Source organism: Phyllostomus discolor, chromosome 3 (genome assembly GCF_004126475.2).
Source record: "Phyllostomus discolor isolate MPI-MPIP mPhyDis1 chromosome 3, mPhyDis1.pri.v3, whole genome shotgun sequence".
Lineage (NCBI taxonomy): Eukaryota > Metazoa > Chordata > Mammalia > Chiroptera > Phyllostomidae > Phyllostomus > Phyllostomus discolor.
The window spans coordinates 123,904,294-123,918,431 of record NC_040905.2 but is presented as its reverse complement, the minus strand read 5'-3'; the positions used below and the strand labels follow the sequence as shown (position 1 = coordinate 123,918,431).

The 14,138-nt window shown below is 39.3% G+C and overlaps 1 pseudogene; it reads left to right on the top strand.

Moving 5' to 3' along the window:
• The window catches only part of LOC114504874, an 86,537-nt pseudogene that overhangs the window by 26,203 nt on the left and 46,196 nt on the right, over positions 1-14,138 (top strand).

Sequence of the window (14,138 nt, the reverse complement as noted above, 5' to 3'; positions counted from 1 at the left end):
AATCAGCTGACAGTCTTACAGGAATTCTCTTGCAGGTAACTGACTTCTTTTCTCTTGCTGCTTTTAACATTATTTCTTTATCTTTAAACTTTGGCATTTTAATTATGATGTGTCTTAGAGTGGGCCTCTATGCATCCATCTTGCTTGGGACACTCTGTGTTTCATAGACTTACATATCTATTTCTTTCACTAAATTGGGAATGTTTTCTTTCATTACTGTATTTGTTTGTTTATTTAGTTGTTGTTCAATTACAGATGTCTCAGTTGTCCTCCAATTGCTCTCCCCTGCCCCGCCCATGTCCCCTGCTCCAATAGTCAATCCACATCCCATTGTCTCTGTCCATGGATCCTTTATACATGTTCCTTGACTTGACCCTTCTCCTTCATTCCCCCATAATTCCCCTCTTCCTGCCCCTCTGGTCACTGCCAGTATGTTCTTTATTTCCATGTCTCTGGTTCTCTTTTGCTCTTTTATTTGTTTTGTTGATTAGGATCCACTTATAGGTGAGATCATATGGTATTTATCTTTCACTGCCTTGCTTATTTCACTTAGCAAAATACTGTCCAGTTAATTTCCACTTTCTTGCTCTTTCTTTTTGCATTCTGCCACCCCTATAATGTGAATGTTGGACTTCTTGAAGTTGTCCCAGATGCTGCCTAATTATCTTAATTTTTTTGGATTCTTTTTTCTTCTTGTCATTCTGATTGGCTGTTTTTTGCTTCCTTGTGTTCCAAATCATTGATTTGATTCTTTGCTTCATCCCCTCTACTGTTGTTTCCCTGTAAACTGTTCTTTATTTCAATCACTGTAGTCTTCCTTTCTGACTAGATCTTTTTATGCTACTGAGGTTCTCACTAAGCTCCTTGAACATCCATCCTTATAACCAGTGTTTTGAACTCTGCATCTGATAGATTATCTCATCTTCATTTTATTAGATCTTTTTGTGGAGTTCTGATCTGTTCTTTCATTTGGGCCATGTTTCTTTGTCTCCTTGTTTTAGAGCCTCCTTGTATTTATTTCTGTGTATGAGGTAGACTTGCTATGACTCTGTGACTTGGTAGTATGTCCTAATGTAGTAGGTGTCCTGCAGGGTCCAGTGGCACAGCCTCCCCTATCAGCCAAGCTGGATACCTGAAGTGCACCCTTTGTGTAAGCTTAGTACAGACCCTTCTTGTAGTTTAGCCTTGACAACTGTTGGCCAGTCAATGGGAGGGATTTATACTAGCCAGTCAGATCAACAATTGGCTGTGACCAATGGCCACCAACCTCTGTCCTCTGTGGAGAGTCAGTTGTGTGGGGGCTGGGTAGTGGTGCTCTGAAATGGCCTGTAGGTATCCACTGGGCTTGCTGGCCCTGGAGTTTCCCAGGAGGTGCAGGCCAAGGTCATCCCCCACCTGTGTTTAGCCTGGGTCCACCCTGCCTGAGCTATAACACAATCTGAGATGGCTGCCTCTTTTGCTGGGTTTGGAGATTCTCAGGTGAAGCCAAACTGTGAATATAAATTGGCTTTTGCTAGTGCCAGGCCTGGGGGCCCTTAGCAAGAGGTATGGGGGACTGGGTCTCACTGAAGCTGACTGTTGCTTGTTTGAGAGGATTCAGGAAGTTGTGAGGCCTAAACCAAGATGAACCATTTACATGGGAAAGAAGCTTGGGTGGGCTGTAAGTTGGGTGGGGCAGAGTCTAAGGGGATCTCCAGGGCAGGGCAAACAGTATAAGCCAGGTCAATGGAGTCTCAGAGGCTGAACCAGCCAGCCTGCTCTGTGACTCTGTGGGGGCGGGGGGTGGGGGGAAGGGTTCAGTAAAGGGGCAATGGTTTCTGCTTGCCTTGAAGACAAACTCATCAGTTTCTCCCTGTATGCCCCTGGTGCCTTTCAAGCTACTACCTTGGTGCTAGAGCTCATTAGGAGTGAATCTGAGTAAGTCCATGTGTGGGTTCTTTAAGAGGTACTGCTTGAGACTCCAGAAGTCTCTTTCTCTGACTCATTCCCCACTGGTTTTTGCAGCCATAAACTATGGGGACTTATATTCCTGGGAGCATGGGGTAGGGGTTGGAGTACTTGTTCCCAAGATATCCCTCCGGAATTTTTATCCACCACACATGGATGTGGGCCCAGCCTGTTCTGCATCTCCACCCCTCCTACTAATCTGGACAGATATGGTTCCTTTAATTCAGTAGTTATCAGACCTCTATTTACTTGCTTTCTCCCAGTTTTGAGTGATGGCTCTATTACAACCCTTGTTGTAATTTTGATGTGGTTATGCCAGGAGGTGAGTCATGTCCACCTATGCCACTGTCTTGACCAAAATTTCCTTTTTCTGTATTAAAGATTTTATTTATTTATTTTTAGAGAGAGGGTGAAAGGAGGGAAAAGTAGAGGGAAAGAAACATTGAAGTGAGAGAGAAACATTGATCTGTTGCCTCTCACACACCCCCAACCAGGGACCCTGGCCCAAAATGCCAACATGTGCCCTGACTGGGAATTGAACTGGCAACTTTTCGGTTTGGAGGCTGGTGCTCAATCCACTGAGCCACACTAGCCAGGGCTCTTTTTTTTTGTTTGTCTGTTTAGATGCAACTTACATGGAGGAAAGATTTGCGAGTCCAGTTGCTTGATTTCCTCTTTATAAAATTTCTATAAAATTTCAGGGGGTTATTGCTAAGTCATATTTGCCATGATGAGCAAGATGGTTCCTTACGGTTCAGAACCATGTCTGTGACCCTAGTGCCCAGAAAAGTGACTGGCTGAAATCACTTTTAAAAAATGAATAAACTAACACACAGTAACTTCAGTAAACATAATATAACTCTCAAATGATTTTTTAATTTGTGTGGGTATAAATAAATAAAATGTCTCAAACAAAAAGGGAGGAGCATAATTTACCAAATGCACTGCTTATTCAAGGCTCATATCAGTCTTGTTGGTAAGTATTATTGACTCAACAATATTCTTTGATTGCCTACTATTTGTCTGACACTGTGATAAAAGTTGGGAATACAATACAGCAGGTCCTGTACAGAGTCTTCAGATCACCTGATGCTCTTCATTCCTCTAAATCACACTCTCTATGTGCAGACTCCTGACACTCTGGCTATTCTTGAGGACCCATGATTTTCTGCTCCCATAAGTTGTACTCTTACCACAAATGAGCACTTTTTGTTTCAAATCTGTTTACATCAGACGCCCTTGTTATTATAATTACAACATTTACTTACACTTACATTTTATAAAGTTAGGAAATATAAGTGTGGAATGAAAGTTATTTCTATATGATTTCTGGTCAAGGTGTTGGTATAGGTAAGCATGGCTCACCTCTCTTCACACAACCACATCAAAATTACAACTAAATTATAGAACAACCACCACTCAAAATGGTCAAAAGTTGAATTTAATAGAAGTCTGACAACTAGGGAATCCACATGCATCCAGACTGGTAGGAGGGGTGGAGATGTGGAACAGGCTCATACAATACCCATGTTTGGTGAATTAAATTTGGGAGGAATATTTTGGGAATGAGGAGTCCCAGCCCCATACCAGGCCCCTTAGCCCAAGTCTCCAGTGTTAGGAAGATAAGTACCCATAAATTCTGGATCCAAAACCCAGCAGGGATTGAGTCAGTAGAAGAAACTTCTGGTGTCCTAAGCAATTTATCTTAGAACTCACACATGGACTTATACAGACTCAAACCTTGTGAGCTCTAGCACCATGGCAGCAGCTTGAAAGGCACCAGTGGCATACAGGGAGAAACTGAAGTGTCCGGCATCAACTCAAGAGCTGGGGGGCAGCTTTATCCTAGACAGAAAGGCAGGCAAAGGATATTGACCCTTTTCTAAACCCTCCCCTCAAAGAGCCACAGAGCCAGCAGTCTGGTGCCATATCTGAGACTCCATCACCCTGGCTAACACTGTTTTCCCCACCTTGGAGATCCCCTCAGACTGAGTCCCACCCAACTTACAGTCCCACACAAGCTGTTAACAGAAACTCTTCCATAAAAATGGCTCATCTTGGCTCATGCTTCACAACTTCCTAAATTCTCTCAAACAAACAATATCTGGCCTTAATTAGCCACCAGCTCCTGTACAACTTGCTAAGTGGTCCCTGGCCTGGCAATGGCAATAGCCAGTTTAGATTCACAGCTTGGCTTTGCCTGGGATTCTCCAAGTGCAGCAGAATAGGCAGACATCTCAGATTGCTTTATAGCTCAGGCAGAGTGGCCCCAGACTAAATACAGGTGGGGGATGACCTTGGCCTGCACCTCCTGGGAAACCCCAGAGCCTACATACACAGTAGACAGCTACAGACCTTTTCAGAGCACCACTACCCAGCCCCTGCACAACTGATTCTCCACAGAGGGCAGAGGTTGGTGGTCAGTGGTCACAGCCTGGCCTTGTAGCTGACTGTCTGTCGTAAATCACTCCCATTGACATACCAACAGCACTCAAGGTTCAACTACAAAAGGAGGGTGTACTCTGCCCACAAAAATGACACATTTTGAGTACCAGCTTGGCTGATAGGGGAGGCTGTGCCACTGGACCCTGCAGGACACCTACTACATTAGGACATACTGCCAAGTCACAGAGTCATAGCAGCTCTACTTAATACATAGAAACAAGCATAGGAAGGCTGCCAAAATGAGGAGACAAAAAATGGTCCAAATAAAAGAACAGATCAAAACTCTACAAAAAGAACTAAACCAAATGGAGATAAGCAATCTATCAGATGCAGAGTTCAAAACATTGGTTATAAGGATAGATGCTCAAGGAGCTTAGTGAGGACCTTAGCAGCATAAAAGAAAGAAGACTACAGTAACTGAAATAAAGAGCAGTTTACAGGGAAACAACAGTAGAGGGGATGAAGCAAAGAATCAAATCAATAACTTGGAACATAGGAAGCAAAAAACAACCAAACAGAACAAAAAGAAGAAAGGGGATTGTTCTCAATTTTAATGTCTCTGGTTATATTTTGCTTGCTTATTTGTTTCATTGATTCAGTTCCACTTATAGTGGAGATCATATGATATTTGTTTTTCACTGCCTGGATTATTTCACTTAGCATAATGCTCTCCAGATCCATCCATGCTATCACAAAGGGTAGGCGTTCCTTCTTTCTTTCTGCTGCGTAGTATTCTGCCATGTAAATGTACCACAGTTTTTTGATCTATTCACTTACTGATGGATAGTAAGTTAAACTTTTAAAAACTTTTCACAAGTATAATTTTATATTTTTATATATTACCCAAATTCTAAGCCCAGTGTGGGCATGAGGAAAGGGTCTACTATGGAAAATAATTATAGGGGTTTTTTTATGTAAGAAATGATTATGATTTTAACTCAAAATCTAAAAAAAAGAAGAAGAAAAGGGAATCCACAAAAACCAAGGATAATGTAGGCAGCCTCTAGGACAACTTTTAGTGTTCCAACACATGCATCCTAGTGGTGCCTGAAGGAGAAGAGAAAGAACAAGGAATTGAAAATCTATTTGAAAAAATAATGAAATAAAACTTCTTTAATTTGGTGAAGAAAATAAACATGCAAGTCCAGGAAGCACAGAGAGTGTCAAACAAGATGGATGCAAAGAGGCCCACACCAAGCCATGTCATAATTAAAGTGCCAAAGGTTAAAGATAAAGAGAAAATCTTAAAAGCAGCAAGATAAAAGAAGTTAGTTACCTACAAGGGAATTCCCATAAGACTGTCAGCTGATTTCTCAGGAGAAACTTTTTATACTAGAAGGGACTGGCAAGAAATATCAAAGTCAAGAAAAGCTGGGACCTACAGCCAAGATTACTCTATTCAGCACAGCTATTCCTCAACAAGAAAAATCTAAAGAAGTTCATCATCACCAAGCCATTAGTATATGAAATGTTAAAGAGACTTATTTAAGAAATAGTAGAACATCCAAACTATGAACAATAAATAAATACATTTTTAAATAAGTATTTATCAAGAATTGAATCTAGGAACTTCCAGCCAAGATGGAGGAGTAGGTAGATACACTGTGCCTCCTCACACAACCAAAAGGAGGACAACAAATTTAAAAACAATAAACAACCAGAACTGACAGAAAATTGAACTGTATGGAGGCCTGACAACCAAGGAGTTAAAGAAGAAACATTCACCCATACTAGTAGGAGGGGTGGAGACAGGCAGCCAGGACAAAGAGGAATCATGGCAAGGCAGCCACTGGAGGACCAGGGTGGGCAAGGTGGCAGCTGGCGGACTGGGCAGTCCCACATTTGTGCGCAGATAAACTGGAAGGAACAATTGGGGAGTGAGACAGACCATGCAACCCAGGGGTCCAGTATGGAGAAATAAAGCCTCAAAGCCTCTGACTAGAAAAACGTGTGGGGGTTGAGGCAGTGGGGGAAATTCCCACCCTCCCAAGAGAGTTTGTTGGAGAGATCCATAAGGTCCTAAAATGTGCATAAACCCACCTACCTTGGAATCAGCACCGGAAGGGCTCAATTTACTCGTGGGTAGTGGAGAAATGACTGAAAGTCGGCAGAGAGCTGAACAAGCAGCAGTGGACCCCTCTTGGACCACTCCCCCACATATAGCATCATGAAGCAGTAATGTGGGTTGCCTAGACCTGGCAAATACCTAAGGCTCTGTCCTTTAGTACATAACAGGCACACTGAGACAAAAAAGAAAGTGGACCAAATGAAAGAACAGTCCAAAAATTAAGGCTATGCTAAGTGAAATAAAGGAAAATGTACAGGGAACCAACAGTGATGGGAAGGAAACTGGGACTCAAATCAATAGTTTGGAGCAGAAGGAAGAAATAAACATTCAACCATAAAGGAATGAAGAAACGAGAATTCAAAAAAACTAGGAGAGGCTTAAGAACCTATGGGACAACTTGAAACACTCCAGCATTCCGGTCACAGGGGTGCCAGAAGAAAAGGAAGAGCAAGAAACTGAAAACTTACTTGAACAAATAATGAAGGAGAACTTCCCTAATCTGGCAAAGGAAATAGACTTCCAGGAAGTCCAGGAAACTCAGAGGGTCCCAAAGAAGTTGGACCCAAGTAAGCATACACCAAGGCACATCATGATTACGTTAGCCAAGATTAAAGATAAGGAGAGAATCTTAAAAGCAGCAAGAGAAAAGGAGAGAGTCACCTACAAAGGAGTTCCCATCAACTGTCAGCTGATTTCTCAAGAGAGACCTTACAGGCAAGAAGGGGCTGGAAAGTAGTATTCCAAGTTATGAAAGGCAAGGACCTACATCCAAGATTGCTCTATCCAGCAAAGCTTTCATTTAGAATGGAAGGGCAGATAAAGTGCTTCCCAGATAAGGTCAAGTTAAAGGATTTCATCATCACCCAGCCCTTAGTATATGAAATGTTAAAGGGACTTATCTAAGAAAAAGAGGAAGATCAAAAATATGAGCAGTAAAATGACAACCAGCTCACAACTATCAGCAACTGAACCTAAAACAAAAACAAAAACAAAAATGAACTGAGCAAACAACTAGAACAGGAACAGAATCTCAGAAATGGAGATCACATGGAGATTTATCAGTGGGGAAGAGGAGGGGGGAATGGAGGAAAAGGAACAGGGAATAAGTAGCATAAATGGTAGGTAGAAAATAGACAGGGGGAAATTAAAAATAGTACAGGAAATATAGAAACCAAATCAGATTGTACACCCTTGGACATGAATTAAGGTGTGGGGGAGAATGAGGGTGAGAGGGGTGTGCAGGGTGGAGGGGAATAAAAAAGGGAAAATGGAACAATTGTGATGGCATAATCAATAAAATATATAATAAAAACAATTGAATATAAAAAAATATGAAGCAAAGAAGAACAGAGTCAGAATTATGGATGCAGTGAGAATTTTGATGGTTGCCAGATGGGAGGAGGTTGTGGGGGAAAGGTGAAGAAGTGAAGAGATGAAGAAATACAAATAGGTAGTTACAGAATAGCCATGTGGATGTAAAGTACAGTATAGGAAGTGGAGTAGTCAAAGAACTTACACAAATGACCCATGGGCACAAACAATGCTGTGGAGATTGCCTGAGGGAGTGGTGGGTGCTGGGTGGAGAGTGAGAAAGGGAAAAATTGGGACAATTGGAATAGCATAACCAATAAAATATAATTTAAAAAGGAAGTTATTTTGATGAAAACTAAGTGGAATGCTTTAGAAAGACTTGATAAAAATAAGTTGAAAAATGAACTAGCATCAAATCTGATGATGAGAACTTTAAATGTTAAATGGTAAAGGTTTTCTGTGCCCAGATTATCTTGTAAACAACTTTAGTTTCTCCAATAACTGATGGTAAAAATTGTAAATCATGTAATATGAACTGTATACACCCCAGAAAGGTAGTACAAGCTTTCATTAGTGTACCTGTACTCAAGGATAAAAACCCAGAGAAAAGATTGATGAGTGATTTATTTGCTTTGGCCAACTGTCATCCTGGTCATGTCAGGTAAGAACTTAATAAAGTGAGGAAGAGCAGACATAGCTCTTGTCCTTGTGGCATTGGCAATCTGGTGGGGAGAGAGACAGCAATTATATTATTATATCATCATGTAATCATAATTATCCCCTATCACTAGGAAAATAAAACTCTTGGGTTAACTTTCCCGAGGGAGTATAACCAGCAGATTGAAGAACTGAGGATTATTCTCAAACTCTTACCTTCAAGTCAAACTTCTTCCTATTCTCTGGCCTCATCCTTTCTTTATTTTTTTCTTCCATTTATTCTTCTTTTTGCTTCTTAGTTGCAAGGTTTCTATCATTAGTTGAATTATGACAAGATTTCAGTTTATTTAGTACATTTGATTTATTTTATATGATATAACTTAATTATAAAAAATGATATGGCAGCGTTCTTACTAGAACACATTAAAGTAATCCTTGATGAAAGTGGGTCAAAAAGCCTTGAGGCACATTAATCTGTTTTCCCATCTTTAAAATAAGACTGATACTATCTTCCTAATGGGCTTGTTGTGGGGCATAATGAAGTATGGGGCTGCCCCAAAAGTCCATGTTTTTTTTTTCCATATGATGGCTCTAGTAGTGCTTAGATGTCTTTAACTTAATTCAAAATGATTTTGTTAGATTGTGTTGTGACACCTGTCATATCAGTGTGCATTTAAAAAAATCAGAATTGGTGAATTTTTGTGCAGCCACTTTAATATTGTAGATGGAAGAAGATATGCAATATTTTCAGCATATTATGCTTTATTATTTCAAGAAAGGTAAAAACACAACTGAAACACAAAAAAATATTTGTGCAGTGTGTGGAGAAGGTGCTGTGACTGATCAAAGGTTTCAAAAGTGGTTTTCAAGGTTTCTTGGTACTATTGATATTTTGGCCAAATAATTCTTTGCTGTGGGGCTGTCTTCTGTATTGGAAGATGTTTGGCAGCACCTCTGGCCTCTACTCACTAGAAGCCAATAGCAGGAGATAGCCTGTGTACTCAAAATCTCCAAATCAATAAAGTTATTGGTAAAAATGAAAAAAAGTGTGGCTTATTTTACAGAAAAAACCTAATGGACTTTTTTTCCTTTAAAAACTTAAAAAAAAATATTGTTGGTCAAGTACAGTTGTCTCGAATGGACTTTTTGACCAATCCAGTAATATATGTGGCACACTTACTGCAGTACAGGGTGCAGGTAGCTCTCAGTGAGCATTTAAGCGTTTAGTTATGTCTCCTGTTTAGATCTTAGTTTCTTCATTTAAACAGTTAGGTTCTTCTAGTTCTATAACCTCTTATGACTAAGGGGTTAATAAATATATAACGAATAGATAATAAATATATAATTAAGTCTTCCTTGAGTCTAAGACAGTAATAGAAATAGTATAGAGTCAAAGTGTGCTTAATAGACAAAAAAGTGCTTGATACATGTATATGTTCATGCATACATGTCATTTGTGTATGATATAGACCCATGCTACTTTTTCTGTTCTAGGTCACTCCTTTTCTCAATGGTTTTTGGCATCAATGCTTTGTTTACCAAACCTGCTCAGTCTTTAGCTCCCGTGATGATACTCTCTTGGTCAAACCAGTATGAATATGGAAACCCAAACAAAAGGTAAAGAAACCTTTAAATAATGTACAAGAAATTTGTATGCAAACTCAGTCTTTTACATTGATTAATAGGCAATTGTCTTGGACTTTGGGTATTGGTAGTCATTAACACATAGATCTTGAGTAAGTTATAGTAAAAAGTATTAATGTCAAAGGAACTTTAATTAGAGTATCTTTAAGGGTATTCTTTAAATTATGTATACTATAAATGTTTATGTAATTCACACTAAACTACATATTGGTGGCTTTATTCAAGTCTCATTCATTTCTCATTTTATTCTGCAAATGTTTCTGAAGGGCTACTATTATTGTTATTCGTCAGGTTCAAAGGCATAAGAGGTTCGAGATGAATAAGGAACCCCACAAACTGCCAAACACTGTGACAAGAACCCACCAGAAGCCCACCATAATAGGACATCATGGCAATCCAGAAAAGAGATCCTACTTTGACCTGCCCAGGCCCAGGGCCAGGGAGGGTTCTTGGGCTGAGTGTTGGAGGCTGAATTGGATGTCCCTCCTGATCATGGAAGAATGTCATTCCAGTAGAGGAAACATTATGGTGAATATCTGGAGAGAACTCTCAATAAGCTATTCATTTATTCACTTGACAGATTTTATTCAGAGTCTCCCACGTCCTAGGCTCTGTGACAGGGCCATGAACAGCAGTGAAATCTTGGCCCTCACAGAGCTTATGTTCTAGTGAGAGGCAGACAGATAAGAAATTAAATAAGTATAATACATAGTATATTAAATGGTGATAAGTCCTCTGGTGAAAAATAAAACAAGAAAGAGAATAGGAAGGGTTGGCAAGAGTGCATTTCTAAACAAGATGAGGGGGAAGGCCTGTTGAGGAGGTGACATTTGAAGGATAGAAGGAAGATGGGAGGAATCCACAGCAGCTCCCTGGGTGAGGTAGGGGGTGGTGATCAAGGTTCCTGGCAGAAAGCACAGCAAGTACAAAACCACTGAGATGCAGTGTGCCTGGCATTCTAGTCTGACAGGGATAGCCAATGTGGCTGGAACAGGGTGAAAAAGAGGGAGGCCAGATCTCATAGATCTTTGCAGCCCTGCTGTTATTGTTTTAGCTTCGTGGTGAGGTAGCAATAGTGAGGCAGTGGATGATTTGCTTATTTGTTTCTTTGATTTTATTTTTAGAGCAGTTTTAGGGTCACAGCAAAATTGAGCATCAAGTACACAGAGCTCCTATATATTCCCTGCCCTTCCAAATGCACAGCCTCCCCCATTATCAGCATCCCCCCACAGGAGCAGTGCATTTGTTATGACTGATGAGCCCACACTGACACATCACCATCACCAAAGTCCACAGTTTACATCTGAGTTCGCTCTAGGTGGTGTATACTCTGTGGGTTTGGACAAATGTATAATGACATGTATCCCCATTGTAGTGTCACACAAGTATTTTCCGTCCTAAACACCCTCTGTGCATGGCTGTGTTATCCCTCCTTCCCCCAGACCCTGGCAACCTCTGATCCTTTACTGTTTCCATAGCTTTGCTTCTTCCAGAACATCACATAGTTGGAATCACACAGTATGTATCCTTTTTAAATAGGTTTCCTTCACTTAGTCATATTCATTTCAGGTTCCTTTATGTCTTTTCATAAAGGAAACTGAAATGCCTTTTTTAATGCCTTGATAGCTGCTTTCTTTTTTGAATAATATTCCATTATCTGGATGTACCACAGTATTTACGCACCTACTGAAGGACATCTTGATTTCTTTGTGGTTTTGGCAACTATGAATGAAGCTGCTATAAACATCCCTGTGCAAGTTTTTGTGTGGACATAAGTTTTCAGCTCTTTTAGGTAAACACCAAAAAGTGCAATTAACAGATCATATGAAAAGTATTATTGTAATTTTTCATAAAGCTACCAATCTATCATTGTAATTGACTGTAGCATTTTGAATTCCCACCAGCAAAGAAATGAGAATTCTTGTTGCTCCATATACTCACCAGCATTTGGTGTTTTCAGTGTTCTGGATTTTGGCCATTCTGATAGGTATGCAGTGGTATCTCATTTTAATTTGCAGTTGCCCAATGACACGTGATATGGAACATCTTTTCATATGCCTATTCCATCTATATGTATGTCTTTGATCAGGCATCTGTTATGTCTTTTCCCATAGTTAAATTAGGTGGTTCATTTTCTTATTGTTGAGTTTTAAGATTCCTTTTTACATTTTGAATTATGGTCCTTTGTTAGATATGTCTTTTGCAAATATTTTCTCCTGATCCATGGCCTATCTTTTTATTCTCTTGATGGTCTTTAGCAGAGCAGAAGTTTTTAATTTTAAAGAAGTCTAACTTACCAATTATTTCTTTCATGAATTGTGACTTTGGTGTTGTATCTGAAAAGTCATTGCAATACCCAAGGTTATGTTGATTTTCTTCTATGTTATCTTCTGTGAGTTTTATAGTTTGTGTTTAACATTTAGTTCTGTGATCCATTCTGAGTTAATTTTTGTAAAGGGTATAAGGTCTGAGACTAGATTCATTTTCTGACATGTAACTGTCCAATCATTCCAACACTGTTTGTTGAAAAGACTATCTTTTCTCTGTTGTATTCACTTTGATCCTTTGTTAAAGATCAGTTGACTATATTTATGTGACACTGTTTCTGGCCTCTCCATTCTGTTCCATTGATCTATTTGTCTATTTGTTTGCCAATACCACACTGTCTTGATTACTGTGGCTTTGTAGTAAGTCTTGATATTAGGTAATGTCAGTCCACTGACTTTGTTCTTTTTCAATAGTGTGTTGGTTATTTTTGATATTTGCCTCTACCCTTTAGAATCAGTTTGTTGATATCCACAAAATAACCTGCTCAGGTTTTGATTGGGATTTCACTGAATCTATATATCAAGTTAGGAAGAACTAAAATTGTGACAATATTGAGTCTTCCTATCCATGAACATGGAACATCTCTCCATTTATTTAGTTCATTTTTTATTTCTTTCACCAGAGTTTTATAGTAGATTTTGTACATATTTTGTTAGATTTATGCCTAAGTATTTCATTTGGAGTGCTGATATGAATGGTATTTTATGGTAATGTAAATTAAAATGTTTTTAATTTCAAGTTCTACTTGTTCCTTTTAGGAAAGCAATTGACTTTTGTGTATTAACCTTGTATCCTTCAACCTTACTATAATTGTTTATTAGTTCCAGGAAGTTTTTTGGTTGTTGATTCTGTTGGATTGTCTACATTGACAGGGATTTATTTTTTAATGTTCTGCTTACAACTACACCCATTTTATTATGAATATTTTCAAATATACAAAAAAATTTAAAAAGTTGTACAGTAAAGGCCTATATACTTACCACCTAGATTCAACTATTTATATCTTGTTATATTGGTTTTGGCACACATTGGTCAATATCTTCATCCTGCTATCTATACATCAAGCCATCTTATATTTCCTCATAAATTTTTTATTCTATTTTTCCATTGCCATTTAGGCCCCTTATACTCCTCTACTCATCCCCCACCCCCACCCGCAATCATCACCCTGTTGTCCATATCCATGAGTCCTTTTACCTTTTTGCTTGATCCCTATACCCCCTAAACTGCACCCCCTCCATTGCGTGTTATCTGCTGTCCATCTATGAGTCTGTCTCTATTCTGCTTATTAGCTAAGTTTGTTCATTGGATACACATACGAGTGAAATGTTGTGGTATTTGTCTTTCTCTGACTGGCTTATTTCACTTAGCATAATGTTCTCCAGGTTCATCCATGCTGTCACAAAGGGTAAAATTTTTTCTTTTTTATGGCTGAGTATTATTCCATTGTGTAAATGTCCCATAGTTGTTTTATCCACTCATCTATTGATGGACACTTGGGCTGCTTCCATGTGTTGGTGATTGTAAATAATGCCGCAGTGAATATAGGGGTACTTACATTCTCTTGAATTAGTGTTTGGGTTTCTTCAGATAAATTCCCAGAAGTGGGATCACTGGGTCAAGAGGCAGATCTATTTTTAATTTTTTGAGGTATCTCCATACTGCTTTCCACAGTGGCTGCACCAATTGGAATTCCTACCAACAGTGCAAAAGGGTTGCCCTTTCTCCACAGCCTCAA